General features: G+C 43.3%; 1 pseudogene; it reads left to right on the top strand.

Annotated features, from left to right (window-relative positions):
- The first annotated feature begins 1304 nt into the window (after window positions 1-1304).
- LOC121155727 lies at window positions 1305-1436 on the top strand (annotated as a pseudogene).
- The last annotated feature ends 21060 nt before the right edge of the window (window positions 1437-22496 follow it).

The raw sequence follows: 22496 nt of genomic DNA, 5'->3' as shown, positions 1-22496 counted from the left end.
TGTCTTTGCCTTTGTCTTTCTCTCTTCCCACTCTCCCTGCAGCTTGAATAAACAACAAAATGACTACATCCAAGATGTACTTTAACAGGTATGTGACTAAACAAAATACTGCAATAGAATGCTATTCAAAAGTAAAAGAAATGGATTATCAAAGTAGGCAAAGCCAGATGAATTCTAAATGTGTTCTGCTAAGTGAAAAAAGAATCTGAAATGGCTACATACTGCCTGGGATACAATCACATTAACACTCAGGTGAAATGAAGTCAGGCACCAGGGGTTTCCAGGTTTCAATGTGGGTGACAGGCTTTGAATATGTAAAGCACTGGGGATGTTTTCCAAAGCAAATTCATTTTACATAACATTATATAAGACGAATACAAGGGTGCATCCAAAAAAGTTCATAGAAAATGCAATTAAAGGACAAAACCATTTTGGGATGAAGAATTGAAACCCAAGGATTTTCTTTTTTAATAATACATATTTCCATTAACTTTTTTTTAAAAGCTCTAGATGCTTTCATAATATGCATATCCTAGGCATAGGAAAATCCTAAGAAAGTTTCACAAACTGCCTTAAAAGGTAAATGCTTATGTCAATTTTATGAAATTTTCACAATTAAAGTGGTAAGCCAAATAATGGGACTGTTTTTTTTTTTTAGATTTATTTTTATTATTTTCTTATTGGAAAGGCGGATATACAGAGAGGAGAGAGAGAGAGGAAGATCTTCCGTCCGATGATTCACTCCCCAAGTGAGCGCAACGGCCGATACTATGCCGATCTGAAGCCAGGAGCCTCTTCCAGGTCTCCCACGCGGGTGCAGGGTCCCAAAGCTTTGGGCCGTCCTCGACTGCTTTCCCGGGCCACAGGCAGGGAGCTGGAAGGGAAGCGGGGCTGCTGGGATTAGAACCGGCGCCCATATGGGATCCCGGGCGTGCAAGGCGAGGACCTTTAATCATTTGCGCCAACGCGCCGGGCCCGGGACTGTTTTTTAAATAATGGGACTTTTAAAACATATTCCAAAATAAAGCAAATTCCCATTTGTGGCTAAAGAGTTATGTTGCTACACTATATTCATTTCCTTCTGTTAATTTATTTTCCATTTAATACTTTCTGAACTACTTTTCTTAATGTAGGTTACGAGGGGTTTTCTGTCTTTTTTCTCCATTGGTTAATATCACTAGCATCTGTTCTTTCTTGCTTGCTTGCTTTCTTTCTTCCTTTCCTTCTTTTCTTTTCTTTTTTTTTTTATTGTTATTAACATTGCATTATGTGATACAGTTTTACAGGCACTGGGAATTCCCCCCATCGCTTCTCGGCCTTTTGGCTAAGATCAAGTGTAGTATCTTTTCTTTTTTTTAATATTTATTTTATTGGAAAGGCAGATTTACAGAGAGGAAAGACAAAGGCAAAGTTCTTTATCCACTGTTTCACTCCCTAAATGGCCATAATGGCCAGGGCTGAGCTGATTTGAAGCCAGGAGCTTCTTCTGGGGTTTCCCATGTGGGTGCAGGGCCCTAAGGACTTGAGTCATCCTCAGCTGCTTTTCTGGGCCATAACCAGGGAGATGTCTAAGAAGTGGAGCAGCTGGCATGGTAGACTAGCAGCTAGGGTCCTCACCTTGTATGCCCAGGATCTCATATGGGCACCAGTTCCCTGCTTGTGGCCTGGGAAAGCAGTCGAGGATGGCCCAAAGCCTTGGGACCCTGCACCCATGTGGGATACCCGGAAGAAGTTCCTGGATCCTGGCTTTGGATTGGCATAGTATCAGCCGTTGCACTCACTTGGGGAGTGAATCATTGGATGGAAGATCTTCCTCTCTATCTCTCCTCCTCTCTGTGTATCTTTGTAATAACAATAAAATAAGTCTTTAAAACAATAGCTCAATAACGGTAGTACTTGATCATCAAGAGTAAACTAACAGGGGTTGACATTACAGTGCAGCAGGTTAAGCTGCATCTCTGATGCCTGGTCTCACGTGCGTGCCAATGACTGCTCCAGTTCTAATCCAGAGCCCTGCTAATGGCCTGGGGGAAAGCAGCAGAAGAGGGTAAAGTACGTGGGCCGTCCATTCACATGAGAGACCTGGAAGAAGCTCTGAGCTCCTGGCTTCAGCCTACCTCATTCCTGGCCATTTTAGCTCCTTGTGGAGTGAATCAACCAATGAAAGCCTCTCTCTCTCTCTCTCTCTCTCTCTTTCTCTCTCTCCCTGCATGTAATTCTTTCAAATAGATTTTTTTTAAAAAAAAAAAAAAGCAGAACTTCAAGCAACTGGTTTGTAAAAAAAGTCACTCATACACTCAGAGACACTGTCACCAATCCAAAACCTCTTCCAGCTCCAGAAAAACTACAAGTAGTAACCTTCAACTTTGAATTCCTATTTTCCATGAATTGTTGGAAGCACTCTCATATAGGATACTGCATTTGCCAAAGCCCATAGAACTTTACAGCACAGGTGAACTTTTATGTAAAATAATTTAGGAGATTGGGGAAATCCTGGAAGGAGTGTAGTGTGTCCTGGTGACACAATGTAAATGTGTTACAAATGTTGAAACCACTGGCATGGAAAGGCAACTTAGTTATCCAGTGAAATGAGCCATCATTTCAAAAACAAAAGGCTAGAGAATCTGTACATGCGCACTAGTTGATGAAGTTATTTCTCCTGTGCATTCAGATTAACAATTCTAAAAGCCCTCTATAGCGGTTGGAACAATTAGACAAATGGAAGCCAGATGGTCAGAGTCAACTTCCTTTCTGTTTCACTGGGAGGATACACCAGCAAGGGGAAATGGAACTAGGATAGCAGAATAATTGATACAGCAGTGGGTAAAGTTGAGGGAATCAGCGTGAACTCATGTTCAGCTTAAGATACATAGGGATGGCTGGTTATGTGTAAAAGTGTTGGAAGAAAGGAATATATTACATTAGATAATACAAACTTACACATTTAGTTGTTCAAACAGTTGAGGCAACCTAACAACAAAGACACAATTGAACAGTAGCAAAGGTATTGGGACAGTTGGGCATGTTCAGGGTCCAGACTTTGGTTTGTAACATCATTTTTACTATTAGGGACAAGAACTTTTTGGAAAATAAAGTCTGAGTCTAGAATTGATGTAAGGCGTATACAAGATGAACTTGGAGCAACGTATAGTGACAGAGAGGAAGAAAGTGCTCACTGCAAGCACACACACACATATACATGTACACAATGACAGGAATATGTCGGAGGGATAACGTAATCAACCAACTGAAACAGCTCACAATGACAAAGCATGAATAACTTGAGCAAAACAGGAACAATGTAGTAGTGGATTGTAACTCCAAGGATCAAATAAATGTCCACAAGTCTGTACTGATGTAGGTAAATGATGGGATGAATAAACACATGGAAGATGATTTAAAAAAAAAAAAGAGCTCCTTTGCAAAAAGCTTCCAAATAATTAATGTAGATATTTCCGTCTCAGGGGATACAGCATAAGCCCCTGAGAATATACAAGGGTTTTGTGCCAAGGATACAATAAAAATAAAGAGTAATATAAAAAGAATAAATTCACAGTGGAGAAAGCAGGTGAATGCTACCTCAGCCAAGTGTTCAAGGTCAGAACCAACAGTGCGCAAACACTCTTGGTATGATTAGACAGGAATGCTGTTTTAGCTCTGTGATCTTCCTTTCCACAAATCCATATTCATCCATAATTGCCCAAAAATCTATCAGATAATTTTCACCCGAAGGAAATTGTAAAAAATATCAAGATAGTACTCCTTCAAGCCATCCAGGGAATAAAAAAGCAAGCAGCAAGAAATCATGGGAAATATTGCAAATTAACATAAGATGCTAACTGTGAGAAAATTGGGTTTGGGATACAAGACAACTCTTTGTACCTCTTTGCAACCTTTATGTAAATATAAAGCTACTTTAAAACCAAAAGTTTATTTTAAGCACACAGTAGAGGGAGCATGGGAGCGAGGTCCTCTTGGCCACAAGATGGCTGCTAGAGGGCCGACCCCGCCGGACTGGGCAGCCTGGGCACCAATGGAGATGGGCAAAGTTCGTTGGCTGCCCTGAAATACTCTCTGGGATCTTGGGTATGTCGGCTTACAGGGAGTCTGAGAGATGGCACAGGTGGGCATTAGCAAGGACCAGTCCTTGTAAGGACCGTTAGCAATGTCAGGTCCATGTGAGAAAGAACTTCTCTGGAATTTCCATGAATAAGACCACTTTACTTAAAGGGCTACAACATGGAACCCACCAGAGAGTGTCAGAAAAGAGAACAGGTACTGTGAGGTTGGGACATTAAGTCAACAAATACGTGAGTGAATTAGGTCTGGGGGTAGAATCTGCAGAATATGTGGGCTCACATATATGGAATAGTAATCTCTGTTGGCATGTGCAAGAACTGTAGCTGGGAACAGGCCTGGTTTGGGAGCTAAGAGGATGCCCTGGCTGGGCTTGAATGCCCATTGGTGAACGTGAATGTCAGAACCGGTGCATTATCCCAGGCTGAACATGGCTGCAATCTCCCTCAGCACAGGTGGGGCTTGTGTCTGGGGAGGGCCAGGCTGGGCTTCATTCCAGCACAAACTGGTACCTATGAGAATCAGTGTGGGTGTAGAACAGGCTGGGTTAGGTCTCAGCTCCCACTGAACCATTTGAGAGCTGTGTCTGGGTATGGACCAGGTACAGGTGGGCTACAACACCCAACTGTAAAAACCGGAAAGAGTATGAGCCAACTGGGCAAGGACACCATTCCTGCCAGAACCACAAATGGACAAAGTCAGCCGGGGCCAGGGACCCACTGGTATGTGCAAGATCTGCCACTGGGAGGAGACCAGATATAGGAGCTTAGTAAAGTTCTTTATCAGGTTGCAGTCCCTGCAGGTGAGCGCAAGAACCAAGGCAAAAAGCAGTCCAAAGCAGACCAGGTTAAAATACCTGCCAGCATATGTGTGGATCAGGTCATAAGGTGAGATAGGCTGGGTCATTTCATAGCATCCACTGACAAATCCAAGAACCAGTGTAGGGTGCAGAAGAGACTAATCAGGCCGCAACACCACCCAGTTCATACTGGAGCCAGGAGTGGGGACTGACTGGGAAAAGCTAGGCTTCAGCACCAACTAGCACAAGCTGGAACTAGGAGCAGGTTGAATTGAACTAGGCTTAAGCATCCACTGGAGGATGGTGAAGAAAGATAAGCCATGTCAGTCTGGAGGTAGTGGGTGCTGGATCCATGATCCCCATGAGTAGGGGACCTGGAGGGGTCTGGGTCTCCTGGCCCAGATCACTGAACCTACCTGTGTGATGGGGGCTAGGTCTGAGAGTCCCAGTGGTGGAGGTCAGACAAGTCCTGGGTCTCATGGTCCAGGGCCTTGGGCCCACCTGCGTGGTAGGTGCTAAACCTGTGAATCCCTGAGGTGGGGGTCCCAGAGGAGCCTGAGTTTCCTGGTCCAGGTCACTGAACCTGCCTGTGTGGTTGGGGCTGGATTTGTGAACTCCAGGCTGGAGGGTCTGGCAGGTCCTGGTTTGCATGGCCTGGGGCTATGAACATGCCTGTGATTTTTTGCTGGATCCATAAGCCTCAAGGGTGAGAGGTCCAGCTTGGCCCAGGTTGCCTGACTCTGGTCCATGCGACCATCTAGAAGAATATCCTCCACAGTGTAGAGGATGGAGTGCTGGTCAGCAGACCATGGTGTACTTGGAGGACATAGTAGCTCATTGGGGCCTGCAGAAGAACATCTGGTACCATAGCAGAGACTGGAGAGCAGGACATATGGACAACTACCTCAGCCAAACAATGACAGCAAATGTCTGGGTGATTGGAGACTATATAAGGTTGATGGTGTCAGCCAATGGACATTGGACAGGATTCTTCAGCCATAGATGGGCAAGATCAACAGAATTTCAAGACTATCAGTTTCACCTGGTCAGAACTTTCAGAACATGTGCCATTGTGATCCTGGGTTGATATCAGGTAGCTGTTCCCCATCCTGAGGTACTGGGATGGTTGGGAGGCTGGGTATGGCCTATCCCATTATCTCTCCTCTCCCCCCAGAAATGCTAAAGAAGAAATAGAAAGCTTGGAAACAATGACCAAATCCACTTCTCCCTAACCCTAGGTCCTTCCCACTCTGACTGACTACATAAACATCATCTAAAAACAAAACAAAACAAAAAAACCCAAACCAGAAAACACACAGTAGAGCAGGAATTCTATACCAAGTGAAAGTGAAAATTTTTCATTAAATATATATCCCTCTGCCAGGTTGAGGGGGGAGGGGCAGTCTAGGCTTAGTGGGGACCTGAGGATGCAGGCTTGTGGGGGAATGCTAGGGGCATAGCAATGGTGGAGCATGTGGGTTCCTGGGAGCTCATGTCTAGGCAGGTGGAGTGACTCATGGGAATTTCCGCCCATGTGCTTGGTCCTGGGTATGGCGAAGGGAGGGGTGGGGAGAGTCCCAGGTCAGCATGCTGGCCTGATATGCTAGTGGTTCCGGCCTGGAGAACTTCAATGGGCCTGGATTGTGGATTGACTAGGGAAAGGAGCAAAGGAATGCAGGGGAGGAAAGACTGCTGTGGGAGTGTGTTGCAGGTGAGGAATGACTCCCAAGGGACTGCCAATGACAAGCCTACTGTACTTGAAGATATGTAAGAGAACTGAGACCTGGAAGTTTGGAGGAGAGACGCTGGAGGACCTTTATGGATCAGACTGACATACCAGCCTACATGGAAGACCTGAGCTGGGTTTGTTATGATGGAACACTGCTGACCAGAACTCACCAGTCTACACAAAAGCTAAGGCTGGGGGCCTGTGTAACAGGGTTAGATACCAGTACCTGACAGTGAATGTCAGAGCATAGGATAGGTCACATTAGTTTGGACCAGGACACTAACCAACATATGAGAGAACTGGATTAAGGGGTAGATTCTGTGGGGGATATGTGGACCTAACTCTGCAGAATTGCAAGTCCTACTGGTTAACTCAATGGTTGGGATGGCAATGGGCTTAGTTAAGCATGACCATGGAACCCACAGACACTCATGGGTACCGGGGCTTGGCAGGTCCAGGTTGTAGCACTCACGTGCATACCCTAAAACAAGGTGTGGAGCAGGCCATGCTGCAACATCCACTAGCTCAGGCTGTGTCAGTTAAGGGCCTAGCACCCTCTGGCATGCAGGAGATCTAGGTCTGGTAGTGAGCCTCATAGGGAGCTTGGAAAACTCCCCTAGTGGGCCATGGCTCCTGCTGGTGAACGCATGGTTCAGGCCTGGGTGTTGGAGAAGCCAGACAAGGTAGCTCAACCACTAGACAAGTGTATGAGTGCGTCAGCAAGGGGGTAGACTGAACAGGGCCAAGCAAACATTAGCCCATTGAAAGCAAAAAAATGCCAGCCTGGAGTGCAGGTCATGCCAGGCTAGACTATCACACCTATAGGTGTGCATGAGCCAGCGATGGGAACAGACAGCAGGACCAGATTGCAGCTCCCACCAGCAAGAATTGGGATTGGGGACCAGCTGAATCAGGCCAGACTGCAAGCATCTGGAGGCAAGAGCCAAGATAGGTGAGGGGTTATGCCAAGCTGGGTCAGAGCAACCAATGGCATGGGAGGCCTTGTTGGGCAGCAACCATTGGGAGCAGGCCTTGTTGGGCAGCTAACGGGATGCCCCAGCTGGGTGGTGGTTCCCACTGGTGAGCTCAAGGACCAGAGTAGGGGCTGCAACCTGGTCCGGACATGGCTGCAGGGTCCGTTGGCACAGATGTGGACTGGGTCTGGGGTGTGCCAGATTGGGCTAGATTCCAGAACCCACTGGTGCTCATGAGAACCAGGGTGGGTGTAGAATGGGCTAGGTCTGCCCCTGAGTCATACGTGAGTTTGCTTGGGTGTGGACCAATTTTGGCTGGGCTGTAACACCCAATGGTAAGAGCCAGAATGGGTGCAGGCCACTGTTCTATTAGGACAGTAGGTGGACTAAGTTGGGTTGGGACACAGGCTCACCTGAGTGTAAGAGATCTGGCACTGGGAGAAGTTCTGATGGAGGAGCTTGGGGAACTGTTGGGACCCAAGGGGCATGATATGGAGCAGCCCAGATCAGGCCAGGTTATAGTGCAAGCCTGCATACATTTGGCTCAGGTCTGGGGCGAGTCAAGCTGGGACAGTTCGTATCACCCACTGGCCAAGAATGGGGTGCAGGTCAAGCTGGATTGGGCAGCAGCACCAGCCAGTTCACATTAATACCAGGACTGGGGACCAGCTGGCCTGGGTTTGGCTTTATCCCACACCAGCATGAGCTGGAACTGGGGATGGGCAGGACCAGGTCAGGCTACAGCCTGACAAATGCTGAGGTGAGGCAACCATGCCAGATTGGGCCTCAGAGCTCAGCCAGCACATGTGAGGTCTGGGGCAGAGAGGGGGAGGGGTATTAGCCATGTAGGGAAGCTGTGGGGGTGTTCCCCTGCTTGGCCATGACTCCAACTGGTGAGCATGAGAGTGGGAACAGATGAAGACAAGGCCAGGCAAGGCCACAACACCTGTTGTCCTTGATGTCACCTGCATTAGAGGGGAAACCAGACTGGGTTGGCTGTACCCACTGGTACATGCATAGGCCATAGAGGGTGCAAGTTGGTTGGGCTTTGCCACAGCATCAGCTGGCAGGTGCTGATACTGGGGACAAATTCTCTCAGGCTAAACTGCAGAAGTACCTGGAAAGCACAAGATGTGGGAGTGGGTCCAGGAGAGAAACAATGGGCACCTCTCTCTTGGGTTGTCACTCGGGCTGGCGAGCATAAGAACCAGGGCTGGGGCGGGCATAATTAGACAGATGTTGGCACTTGTGCTGGATAGAGGGGCTGGTCCGGTTGAACTAGGTTTCAATGTCCATTGACATGTAAGAGAGCTAAATGGAACGTGGGACAGACTTGAGCAGTGCGCTGTACAAGCTGGCAAGCATGGGGACCAGGACAGGAGGCAGGCCTGGTGGGTTGCTGCAGGTTACTCTGACTAGGCTTCAGCTCCTGCTGGTTTACGTGATGGCTGAGTGTGTGGTAGGCCAGATTGGGCTAGGCCACAACACCCATTTTTGGTGTGCATAGAAGACAGGACTGGAGAAATAACTGATCCAGCAATTGCAACCACTAGTGTGCGCGTAGGCTGATCTGGGCATTGGACTGAACCAGACCATGTATCGGCAAGCACACACAAGAATCAGGTCTGGGATGACCTCAGATGAGGTTTCCATGGGGATTCCTCCAAGTAAACTGCTGGATTCAGAACTCCAACCATGGAGAGAATTGCAGGTTCCATGGTCTGACTGTGGAGTGCATGTGTCAGAGCTGGACCTCCTGAGTGGCTTAGACAAAGGAGTGGACAGCATATGCAGATGCGCATGGAGAATATGGCAGTCCATTGGAGCCTGCAGAGGCCACCTGGTACCATAACAGAGGATGAAGGACAGAATAAATTGATCAACTCACCCAGCCAAGAGTTGGCAGTGATTATCTGGACAAACGGAGACTCTACAGTGAACTATTTTATCATGCTTAGGATGGTGACATCAACATCAGTTCAGGACTATTGAATCATCAAAACCAATTGAACAGGACCTTTGGAACATACCCCACATCAGGGATCCATCTGGTGGCCATCCCTCATTCCAGGGAACAGAGGAGGTGGGAAGGCTGAGTATGGCTTCTCCCCTCCTTTTTCCCCCTCCCCTAGATACAGGGAGACAAAAAATCATGTGGAAACAAAGATTCCACCCACTTTCCTCTAGCCCTTGATCCTTCCCACCCTAATCAACTGTGTAAAAAACATCATCAAAAATAAAATTTTAAAAAAGAAAATTTCTCATTAAATAAGTAAATTTTCACTGTCATTGCGTTAAATTGTTGTAAATTGTACTAAAGCTTCTACTGCACTAATGTATGTACTATATGCACTAATTGTACTAAACACAAAAAACTACATGGAATCTTCTGGGTTATTCATTAAGTGAGGAAATATAAAATGCTTTGAAATTATAAAAGAGAACTATCATTAGGTTTCTATCTTATGATAAACCATTTAGAAAATGTGAAAATATTCCAAGAAAAATGAGAATAATGTAACCTTAACCTTATATTTTTAGATATAAAGTCGCTTGCATTTTTTATGCAAGAAGCACATAGGTAGTATATATGCTTTTTAAAAAATGCTTGAGTATCATAATGCCATACTCAAGGCATAAGCACAAAAGAAATTTGCTTCAACCAGTTTTACTACTCAACGGATTTTAAAAGAGAAAAGCATTGTTCGCATTAAAAAGTACAGTGCATAATAAAAACAATTCACTACAGTTAGTAGATCGATACCAAAAAAAGGAGCAAAATGCCTACATTTACTGAAAGATATCAGTTAGGTTTGGGATGAACGGAGCTTCACTTTGTTTCCAGTGGTAAGGAAACTCAGCATCAAATGAAACTGATCTGTCGTAAACTCACAGCAACTCCAGCCTGAAATAATTTTGGATGGGTGTGTGTGTGTGTGTGTGTGTGCTTTCAAAGCCAAGCTCTAAAACAAATGAAGAGCTACACAGCCCTTAACTTATTCTAAGCATTCCGGAAGAAGATCAAAACCCCTCGCTCTATCAGGTATCAAGACTCACGTAGGTACTGGTGTTGATGGACAGTAGGTTAGCTATCACTTGCAATGTTATTATCTCACAATGGAACACCAGTTTCAGTCCTGGATGTTCAGCCTCCAACTCAATTCTCTGAACCCCAGTCAACACTTGGGGCGACAGCAAGGAGGGACACCTGCTGCCTATGTGGGAGCCCAGATGGAACTTCCAGCTCCTTGCTTTGTCCTGGCCCAGCTCCTGTCATTGCAGTCATTTGGGTGGATTTCATCATGAAGAGAAAATGTTACAGTAGATATAAGGTTGAAATGATGAAGAATATAATAAATGGTGTTAATCTACATAGCAAAATGAACTACAATTCCATGTCTCATGGCACACCACTCCGTTTCATCCATTGCCCACACAATTCCAGATATATAAAAGGATTAGCTTAGAAAAAGGACTGAAAAATCTGAAAGATTACACTGAGAAAGATTCAGTTTCTTTTGGAGCAAGGGAATTCGAATATCTTAGGTAATAATAAATCTGAAGTCCTAAAAGGTATAATTCATAAGTTCTACCAAGATATATTTCACAACACAAATGATATGCAAGCTACAGACAGATGACAATTATTTACAATATCTACACTTCGTCAAAGATCGTGTTCTAGAATATATAAACCTCTGTAATACAGACGAAACAATGCTAACAGCAACAGAGAGGAAGAGGAGGAGAAAAGCTTTAATCAGAAATGTTCTTGGAATAGTACAAAGGCCAATAAAACATCAGCAAATTAAAGTCAAAACAAGATGCCTTTACCCTCAGCCACTTAGAAACAAAATGATAAGTACGACAATAGCAAATTTGGTTGAGGGGATATATATATATCTCCTGATATTGAGATATATATGTGTGTGTGTGTGTATTGTATATATATATATATGCGTGTATATATATCCAGAATTCTTCTTCATTGTTTATGCTCATAAACTTTTCTATCCTGTGAGATGTTAGCTTTTTATAATCTGTATGAAATACTTAAAATTCTAAGACCTACCATGCTATATGTGCATAGTCAAAGGCTTATGACTATGCACATATAGCATGACCATGTGATTGCATGTTTTAATAAGAAACAGCTAGATATAAACCAATTGCTAGTCACCACTAAACAGTGTCAGACCCTTTGATGGAATAGCGTTCTGTAGTGAAAATGAGTAGGTTCAGTGACTTCTAACAACACACAGTAATTTCAAGGATAAATGATTTCTTTGCAACAAAAGAGCAAGTCAGGGAATTGTCTTATGTATTGTGCTTCTATTTGTATAAAGTCTAAAACATGGTATCCCAAGTAAAGCAAAATATAATGGAACATTGGCAGTTTTGATCAAATTAAGAGTAGTTGGGAACTTTTAGCAAAATTTACAACAGGGTTTACTTCTAAAGGGGGAGGTGATGAGATGCCACTTCTGCAATTGGGCCAAATAAAATGTTGACTTCCTTCTTGCTAACAGACTATCTCTTTTGCTGAATTTCATGAAACGGGTTGACATTTGCAAGAGGCCCATGTGGTGTAGCACTGAGAACATCCTACAGTCAAAACCACGCTCCCATGTTAGACACGAAGCAAAGACAGCAGCAGCATGTACCTCAAGGGGACTCTAGGTGAGGCCCCAGCTGGTGTCAAAACTGACCACAGCATCAAAGACACTGAGCCAGAGGGACCACATCAGTTACCCACATCAGTTACCCACATCAATCATAAAACAGTACATGTGAGTTGTCGTGAGCCTCCATGCTTCTTGTGTAATGTATTATGCACCAGTTAGTGACTCACCCAGCCCCTAGCTGACTACTGGAGGCTGCCCCGAGTTTTTGAACACACACACACACACACACACACACACACACACACACACACACACACACACCTGCACACATTCACACACACACACACACAGTTTCACAATATGTTAGTTTGATTTAGTAAAAGCTCCCAAGGTGAGTCTGCTAGTGAGATGGAAATCATCAACCTGTTTAACCTCATCATCAATATGTCACCTTGTCACTTTTCAGAATGAATTTTGTCCATAATGCATGGGAGGGGGAGGTGTGATGGCAGAGAGGTAAGGATTGTTGATGGTCACTTCAGGAACTGCAAAACAGATTTCTTATGAACTCACTCACACGCACATACATATACAAATGCACATGAACTTACATGACCACACATGAACACACACAAACACATCAAATGCACACAAACATGAACGCACCTAGACACATTAACACAGCCACAAATACATAGTAAGAACATACCTGTACAAATGGACACACATACACACATGAACACTCATACATGTACGTACACATGTACATGTGGACATGCACATGAACACACCTACAGGGAGATACATGCACACATGAAACACATGTACATGCTCACACATACACAAACACACATGCAAATACTAACACATCAGGTTTTAATTTTTCAATGCTAAGTCGAAACTGTTCTTTTTTTTTAAAGATGTATCTTATTTTTATTGGAAAGTCATATATACAGAGAGGAGGAGAGACACAGAGTAAGAACTCCTATCCAATGATTCACTCCCCAACGGGCCGCAATGACCAGAGCTGCACAGATCCAGAGCCAGGAGCCAGGAGTCTCTTCAGGGTCTCCCTGTGGGCTTTAGGCCATCCTCAACTGCTTTGCCAAGCCACAAGCAGGGAGCTGAATGAGAAGCAGGGCTGCCAGCATTAGAACTTGGATTCCAGTGCATGCAAGGATTCCAGTGCATGCAAGGTGAGGACTTTAGCTACTAGACTACCACATCAGGCCCAAAACTATTCCTATAACTTTGAGAGATTCATTAGGCACTAACTGTACTTGTTGAAAATTATGGCTGTTGGTGCAGTAAGCCCTTGGTTATGGAAGGATTGAAATTATATTTTTTTTGAGAAAAGTGACAAAACAAAGAAGAAAGGAAGGGAGGAGGGGACTGAGGGAAGAATAGGCAGAGGGAGGGTAATATGATTATTAAAACTGTACTGTTCTCTTTATCTCAGAAAAAATGTAAAGAAATGAAGGCTAGAATTTCAAATTGCTTAATATATTATCTTGTGATTCCTCTGCACAAGTGCATTAAGTAGAGACTCAACTTCCTTAAGAGCTACTGCAGGAATTGGAAGTAGCTATTAAATATTTCCCGTAAGAAGACATCCTCCATCTCTTTATTAGATGAATAAAGAAAGTGTCAAGTCCTGAGAATAAGCCAGACTCAATGACTGAGCCGTGTGGACCACACTTTCATCTTCTAACAAAAACCTGATTATCCTGGCTTAAAACTTCAGCTCTAAAAGTGATAGTCTGAGGTTTCTGAAACTGTTCAATCAGCCAATGTGCTATTGCACTCAAGCGCACATCCTGAAATCATATAAATGACTTTGGCTGACATTTTCAATATCTGGAAAAGATATCTTTTTATCTCAGTCCTCATTCTAAAAAAGTCATATAAACAACTTTCTGCCAGACACCAGTGTTCTTTTATGTGGTGTAGCGGTATTTTTTATATTCACTGCCCATTTTTTGGAAGAAGATGCTGAATACAAACACATACATTTAGTAACAACAATTTGAAGTGCTCTCAAATTTAACTATTTTCTTCTTTACTGAATTGGAAATAGAGCACATCGTGTTGATTTGTAGATGCTGTTGGATTACAAACTGGGTTGCTGCAGCAAAAGGCTCCACAACAGAGCTGCCCAAATGGAACAAAAGTTGACCCGACTGACAGATCGGAGAAGGTGAATGCCAGGCTGTGTGTACCCTGCTCCCAGGCACATCTCAGGTGAGCTCCGGAACCCATGCTCTGGCCACATAGGAGTGGGAATAGACCAGGAAGACAGTAGTAATACACACAACAGTGGGACAACAGTGGGGAAAACTTAGTACCATGGCTACATCCAGCTCCAGAGAAGACTGAGCCATGCAACATGAAATGGGCCAGTTACGACTGAGAGAAGCATGGGGATCTGGTGGGAATACTGAGGCCAGTCCACCTTTTCAAACACTAAATTACCTATGAATCCTCTGGCCCAATTATATATCACTCACACCCACCATCCATGAACATAACTCAAAGCCCTATCTAGTGGGGCACAGTGGCTTAACAGACTAATCTTCCTCCTTGTGGTGCCAACACATGCACATATGAGTACTGGTTCATGTCTTGGTTGCTCCATTTCCCATCCAGCTCCCTGTTTAGGGCTCAGGAAGCTTTGGGACCCTGCATCCACATGGAAGACCTGGAGAAAGTTCCTGGCTTTGGATCAGCTCCTCTCTGGCTGTTGCAGCCATTTAAGGAGTGAACCAGTAGATGGATGACCTCTCTATCTGTCCTCTCTGTATAAACTGCCTTTCAAATAAAAACAAATAAATCCTTTTTAAAAAGACAAATCTAGTCAACCTGTATCTACAGACTTTTGTTAAATATGCCTGTTCAGTAGAATGCTACTCTCTCTCTCTCTCTCTCTCTCTCTCTCTGTGTGTGTGTGTGTGTGTCTTTCCTCACCTCCCTCTCTTACTAGTGACTTTCTTGAAGCCATCTAAAACCATGGATTTCTGTTAGGAATTAACATTGCTTTTCAAGATTACACCCCAATATTATCCCTACAATCCAGTTCATTGTTTCACAAGAGACTTATTTCTCATTTATTTATTCGAAAGTCATAGTGACACAGAAAAAAAGGAGAGACACACAAAGAAATTTCCATCTACTGATTTATTTCCCAAATTGCTGCAATATAGGGTTTGGTAAGGCAAAAACCAGGAGCTAGGAATTCCAGCTAGGATTTCACATAAGTGTCAGGGTCTCAAAATTTGGGCCATCAGTAGCTGCATTTCTAAGAACACTAACATGGAGCTAGATTGGAAGCAGAGCAGCTTGGACTCAAAGAGTTAGCCCCTAACCAAAATTTGTGCTGCTTTAAGCCGTAAGACATCTACTGAAAAAGCAACGCTGTCTATTAAACATGGTCCCTGAACCCATGGTATCAAGGAGGGTGAACCCAACGTGTCTAATGGTGAGGGAGTGGGAAGTTCTTAGGTAATTAGGAATAAGTACTCTGAAAGTAGCTCTTTGAGTTTGGCCTTGTCATCTCTTGGTTTGCCATGGGATCATTTTCCATTACTACCTTTCCAACTCACCTGACCAGAAGGTCCAACCCTAAGGGCCAACCTGATCTTATGCTATTAACCTCTAAACTTTGAGCAAGACTTTTTTTTTTGGCTGTATCCCATGTGTTTTGATGTTTTTGTTTGTTTGTTTTAGTTTGGTTCATTCCAAATCATCTCTTTTCTCTAGTCAAATTCATCACGGGCTCATGAATTATATGATGACATCATTTTTTAAAAAAGTAAAATTTGAGCAAGGCTAAACTCTCTTTGTAATTATCTTACTTCAGATGTTTAGATGAAATAGTGAAAAGCTGACTGAGGTAGGTGGTTTCTTCAGACATTTATTCAAAAGCTTAAATGTGTTATTTTTTTGAAAGGCTCCTTAGCTACGATAAAAAACAGCAAAACACATGCAAGAATTCAGAATATTATCAGCAGACTCTGTAGAGAGCTTTACCAAATGATTTTTATGATGTTCTAAAAGTCCTCGAGCAAAAAAAAAGGATCTAGAATGCACTTCTTTAACAAGTGACCACACATCATGTAACTTAAAAAGAGTATAAAAGTAATGCTTTAACGCTCTGAAAGTCAGAAACTCGGAATAATTATAGCTCAAACCAGACTAAAGTCAAGAAGCTGAAAGGGTTGTGCTTCTGACTAAAGAAACTGGAGGGGGTGGGCCATTTTCTTATTTTTATCCAGTTTCTAGAGTGCTAAAGTTTAGATTTGCACTGAGCTCCCCATTAATTCAGGAGTAGTCATGCAGACTGGTTACCCACAAGGGTTCTGAGTGGTGATCAGGACGTGCAGGCTTGTGGTGGATCTGGGGGATGGTGCCAGCAGGGGTTTAGGGAGACCTGGGGCTTGGCATCCAGGCAGGCAGAGCAAATCTGGGGACCCCTGCATGTGCGTGATGTGTGAATTGCTTAGGGAGGGGGTAAGGAGACGTATGAGTGGGAAGACCATTGTGGGAATATGCCGCAGGCAAGGAATGACTACTGAGGGTCTCCTCTCGGCAAAGCTACTGTGCTTGCAGGTAAGAGAGGGGTCTGAATCAGAATGGTTTGAGAGGGTGAAAGCTACAGGACTTTCATAGGTCAGGCTGATGCACCAGTCCACGTGGGAGATCCCAGCTGGGCTACTTAGCATGGACTACACCTGACTATCACCCACCGATCACACTAAAGATAAGGGTAGGGGCCTGCCCGGCAAAGCTAGATCATAGCCAGTGAGAGTTGGGACAGGAAATTTTAAGCCGAGTCATAACACTAACCAGTACGTGAAAGAGCAAGGTATGGGGACAGATTCTGGGAGGTATATGTGGGCCCACAGCTGTGGAACTAAAGCTTATGTTGGCTTGTTTAAGAACTGGGGTGGTGACAGACTGAGCTAAGCATGACCATGGAACCCTCCAATACTCATGGGTATGGAGGTTGGAAACAGGCTGGGCAGGTCCAGGCTGTAACACGTGCAGGCGCACCCAGAATAGACTTATGCAGAAGCTGAGACAGAATAGGAAACTACTCCCATTGATGAACGTGAGATTCAGGGTTGGGGAAAGGTCTGGCTAGACAAGCGGTAGCACCTGCTGGCATGAATGTGAGCTGGATAGTGGGGTTGGTTGGGTTGAGCTAAGTTTCACCGTCCATTGATGTAGATAAGAACTGAATGGGATACAGAGCAGATTGCGCCAGTCTACTGTATATACTGGCAAGCTTAGGAACTAGGACTGAAACCGGGTCTAGTGGGAGTTATTGGGGGTTGCCTGGACTATGTTGCAGGTCCTGCTGGTATAAATGAGGGATGAATGTGTGGTAGGAAGTGTTGAACTGGGCCACAGCGTCCGTTGGTTTACATAAGAGATGGGGTTACAGATAAAACTGACCCAGCGATTAGAACTACCAGTGTGTGCATAGGCTGATAAGGGTGATGGACTGAGCCAGACCTCATACTGGCAAGCACGCACAAGGGTCAGGTTTGGGATCACCTCAGATTAGGTGATCCCCTTCCCCCAGATATAGGAGGAATGGGGGCAGGGGGGAATTTGGAAACAATGGTCTCACCCTGGTCGATTATGTTAACATCATCAAAAAGAAAAAAAAAATGAAAGGGAAAAAATGAAAGGGGAAAAAAAGCATAGGTGACTATGTTGGGAGATAAGATGATGGAGATTTTTATCTGTTTGTTTTAAGATTTACTTATTTGAAAGGCAACATCAGAAAGAGAGGAAGACAGAAAGCTCTCCCATCCACTCTGACTCCACAAATGGCTGCAACTACTGAACCAGCATTACAGGCAGTTCGATTTTCACAGCAACTCCCTCTTGGTAATAAATTTTGCATTTTTCAGGGTACAAGTAAGACAGGCAAAATAAGTTTCAAAATACATTGGCTTAAACAAAGGTAAATACACTCATCTCTCATATAACAGACAGATCGTAGCTTAAGGCCAATGTGAGAATTTCACAGCATCAATGCTCTATTTTGTTTCTAAACAGTAACATGTATCTTTAGAATATGGTTTTGTCCCAACAGTGAGAGAGCCAAGTGTCACATTTTCATTTCAGCTAATGAAAACAGAAGTACAGTATGAATATTTCCTCCAAAGCAACATCACAAAAGGGCATGGAAAAGGAACTGGGAAGGACATATTCTACATAAAATTTTGAAGACAATGTTGAAAAAGGGAGAGGAATAGCAAACAACCACAAATCTCTGAATGAAACAGAATGTAGTCTGGTATTCAAGTTTTTCCTCAAGGTCCTTTGTTATGATTTCTGCATCTGTGATGAGCTAAGATCAGGTAAAACCTTCCACTGTGAACAATAATAAAAGCAAAAGGAAATATTGTGAAAGGTATTGGAGAGACTAAAGTCATAATTTAAGAAACTATTTTGTTAGGGTCTGGTGGTTAGGCCAAAGGTTTTAAGTAATTACAATATTTGGGTCCATGATTCCCCCTGGGTATTGTCTGTTAAATTCCAAGGGGGTAGTTCACCAATATCCTTTGTATGATCACCCAAATGGGATCATGATAAGCCTACTCAGTCTGGGCTTGAACACAGAAAGAATGGTCCTTGGCAATAACAATGAACTACAAAATGTATTGGAACTGCAGCTCAACTTTAAGCAACTTCACATCCTGAAATTGTATTGAGGTGACCTCTTTTAACCTGGAAAATTGAAAAGTACAAGCACTTCCAGGAGGAATATAACATCCTCCCAGGGCTCACATCCTTTTCACAGACAAACTGACAAAATATATATCACGTAATGAAAAATAAGCAAGCGCAAGAGAATACAAATAATGCATGAATCAGCCAGATAAAAATGTTAAACCATACATTGAGTAGATGGACAAAACAGTGAACTTTCCTCCAGCTAAGATCTCCACCTCACTTGTTTTGTCAAATGGCTTTACAACACCTGACAGCAACAGAGGGGTTCCTGTAAGTGGGTGATGGAGTCTCCAATTCACCTCAGCTTTGCCACACAACCAAATATGGATGCTGCCATCAAGCACAGAATAATGACAAAGTAGAAGCTGAAACTTGTGGTCTGTCCTAGAAGAAAGCTGTTGCAAAGGGACCACTACTCCCTTCAGTGGGTATTAATAGCATCACCACTTTAGTGATGCTCGGCAGTTTGTGACTTGAATTCCACTGACCTGGCCATACTGCCTGTCTTGTGTCATAAAATGGGGCCTCCTGGTATACCTGTCAAGAAAGCCAGGCTATAGTATTTAGCCAACATGCAGCAGATTAACTCAGAGGTAGCAGGTGCTTTGATGAAATGAATCGAAGCTATCAGCATCAAGAATAATGACAGATCTGGTGAGATCAGTTCCCATAGGGTGCCAACCTCCTAGGTTAAAAAATGCGTGGCATTGGGCCTGGCGCGGTAGCGCAGTGGTTAAAGGTCCTCGCCTTGCACACCCGGGATCCCATATGGGCGCCGGTTCTATCCCAGCAGCCCCGCTTCCCTTCCAGCTCCCTGCCTGTGGCCTGGGAAAAGCAGTCCAGGACGGCCCAAAGCTTTGGGACCCTGCACCCGCGTGGGAGACCCGGAAGAGTCTCCTGGCTTTGGATCGGCATAGCATCGGCCCGTTGCGCTCACTTGGGGAGTGAATCATCGGACGGAAGATCTTCCTCCCTGTCTCTCCTCTCTGTATATCTGCCTTTACAATAAAAAATAATAAAAATAAATCTTTAAAAAAAAAATGTGTGGCATTGCCAAGCTGGAAAACACATAGGCTAAAGAAACTGCCACTACACTGGGTTAAACATACATTATTGAGTTTTCTATATATGAAAGTAAAGCAAAATTTTCCTGTAAAAAGTGAAAATGAAACTTAGTTATAAATTAGAAGCCAATAAAGCAAAGTGAAATAGAAAGTTGAGAAATAAAAATGAAATAGCTAAAAGGATGACTTCAATGGATGCGTTCCATTAATCCTTAGACACAAGTGGAAAAATAAATAAAATTAGGTAGAACGAAACACACAAAGAAAAGTAAGTAAGGAACAACTGAGAACAATGATAAAAATTCAGAGTATATAGTAAAAAGTTTAAATCATTTATGCTTCAATATTCCATAAGAGAAGAAAGAAAAATTGAAGATGGGATGAATAAGAGCAATCTAATATGCAAGAGTGGCATAAATACAAATATATAAGAAGCCTATATTCAAGAAAGGCTTAAGGAAAAGAAATTTACTCTTAGGAAAGCTCTAAACAGAAATACAAATTAGACAAAATAAATACCGTCTAGTGAAACTGCAGCTCTGATAACAAACACACTATGGCTGTTCCATCTTGCGCATTATAGCTGAACCCTCAAGAAAAATTATTGAAGCCAATTTTTGAGACTCAAGAAATGAAAATCAAAACCATGGAAAGAAGCTAGGACTGAAAGAAGTGACCTTTGTAAGACTGAGAATATTGTTTCTTTTCTCACAAGACTGTGCCAACTCCTGACTGTAAGGTGCTCAGTAGGAACCATAAGCCTCCTGTGGCTTGAGAGTTGATTGGATTACCCCAGAGCAGGGAGCACTGAGAAAGGATGGCACTGGTCTCTGCATAAACTCACACTAGTGTCAGCACCACTTCTGATTTATACTGAAATGATATGATCCAAACTGCATAGTACAGGTTGCCAGAGTTGAACTAGTATTTGAACAACAGCCCAAGTGTCAGACAACACCCCGTGTGATACAAGCGTCGGGCAGATCTATAACTGCAGAGCAAAGGCATTACAAAAATTGAACTCAAACCAGGCAAAATGGCAATGGAAAGAATTTCCAGGGCAGTAGAACAGAATCCAGAGTGTATACAGCAGAATACTAACACTGTTAACAATCTGAAATTGAATAGTATACAAACAGCAAAAAACTGAAAATGTGACCAAATCTCTGAGGAAAGGCAATCAATAGATGACAACACTGAAATGACCCACATGCTGAAATACACAGATCTGAACAATTGTAAAATGGCTGTTAGAATTTATCTCCATATGGTACTGTTAAAACAAACCAACAATAAACAAAATAATTTTCAAATAGAAAATAAGCATTTGTAGAAGATAAAGGAAATTATAAAAGCATATAAATGAAAACTATTAAGGGTGGCACAGTGGCTCAATAGGCTGATCCTCTGCCTGCATGTGCCAGCAGCCCATGTGGATACCACTTCACTTCCCAGCTGGATCACTTCCAATCCATCCTCAGCTTATGGCCTGGGAAAACGGTGGAGGATGGCTCAAAACCTTGGAATCCTGCACCTGCATGAGAGACCTGGAATGAGCTCTGGGCTCCTGGCTTCAGATCAGTTCAGCTCCAGCTGTTCTGGCCGTTTTGGGGAGTGAACCAGAAGATGGAAAATCCTCTTTACATGTCTCCTTCTCTCTGTGTATCTGCTTTTCAAATAATAATAAGTAAAAAGGAAATGTAAATGATTTTTTGAAATAAAATTCTGGTAAATAATCCTATTGAAATAGTACAATAGCAGAAGAAATAATCCTGAAGACTTATTTCTAAAAACAAACAGATATAAATATCAAGAGAGAAAGATAATAAGAAATAAAATGAATAGAGGCTCAAATACCTGTGAAACAATACCAGAAAACATAGGATGCCTGTCTCCTGATTCCAAGGAAGAGAGGAGAGGAATGGAAAAGGTGAAAGCATGAAGACGTTAGGAGCTATTTCAGTGATATCCCAAGAAGTGGATGGAAACACATAGAGGTACGCACGAATGTTCAGTTGTCTGCACTCGATCGTGAGTATTAAATAAGTGAAATGCGTCAGGTGGTGAATCCAACAGGACTGATGACCTGTTCCAACAAGTAAACTACCAAGAAAAACGAGGAATTTGGAAGAGAAACTTGCTGAGATAACTGACAAAACGCAAACTATAACTCTTGGTTTAAATTATCTTATAAAAAACAGAGAAACTTTGTGGGGTTTTGTTTTTCCATTTTTTTAAATTAATTTTATTTATTTTTGATGATAGTTGATTAGGGTGGTAAGGGTCAAGGGATACAGGAAGGTGAGTGAGATCACCATTTCCACATTCTCTCTCTCTTTTTTTGCTTCCTGTATCTGGGGGACGGAGGTCCGGGGATGGGGTGGGAACAGAGAATCCACACTCAGCCTCCCAAACATCTCCATATCCTGGGATGGAGGACAGCCACCCGGACACCACCCCAGGATTCCCGATGTGGAACAG

Source organism: Ochotona curzoniae, unplaced genomic scaffold (assembly GCF_017591425.1).
Source record: "Ochotona curzoniae isolate NIBS_2020 unplaced genomic scaffold, NIBS_Ocur_1.0 contig_3037, whole genome shotgun sequence".
NCBI classification, from domain to species: domain Eukaryota; kingdom Metazoa; phylum Chordata; class Mammalia; order Lagomorpha; family Ochotonidae; genus Ochotona; species Ochotona curzoniae.
This window is presented reverse-complemented; position numbering and strand designations above follow the sequence as displayed.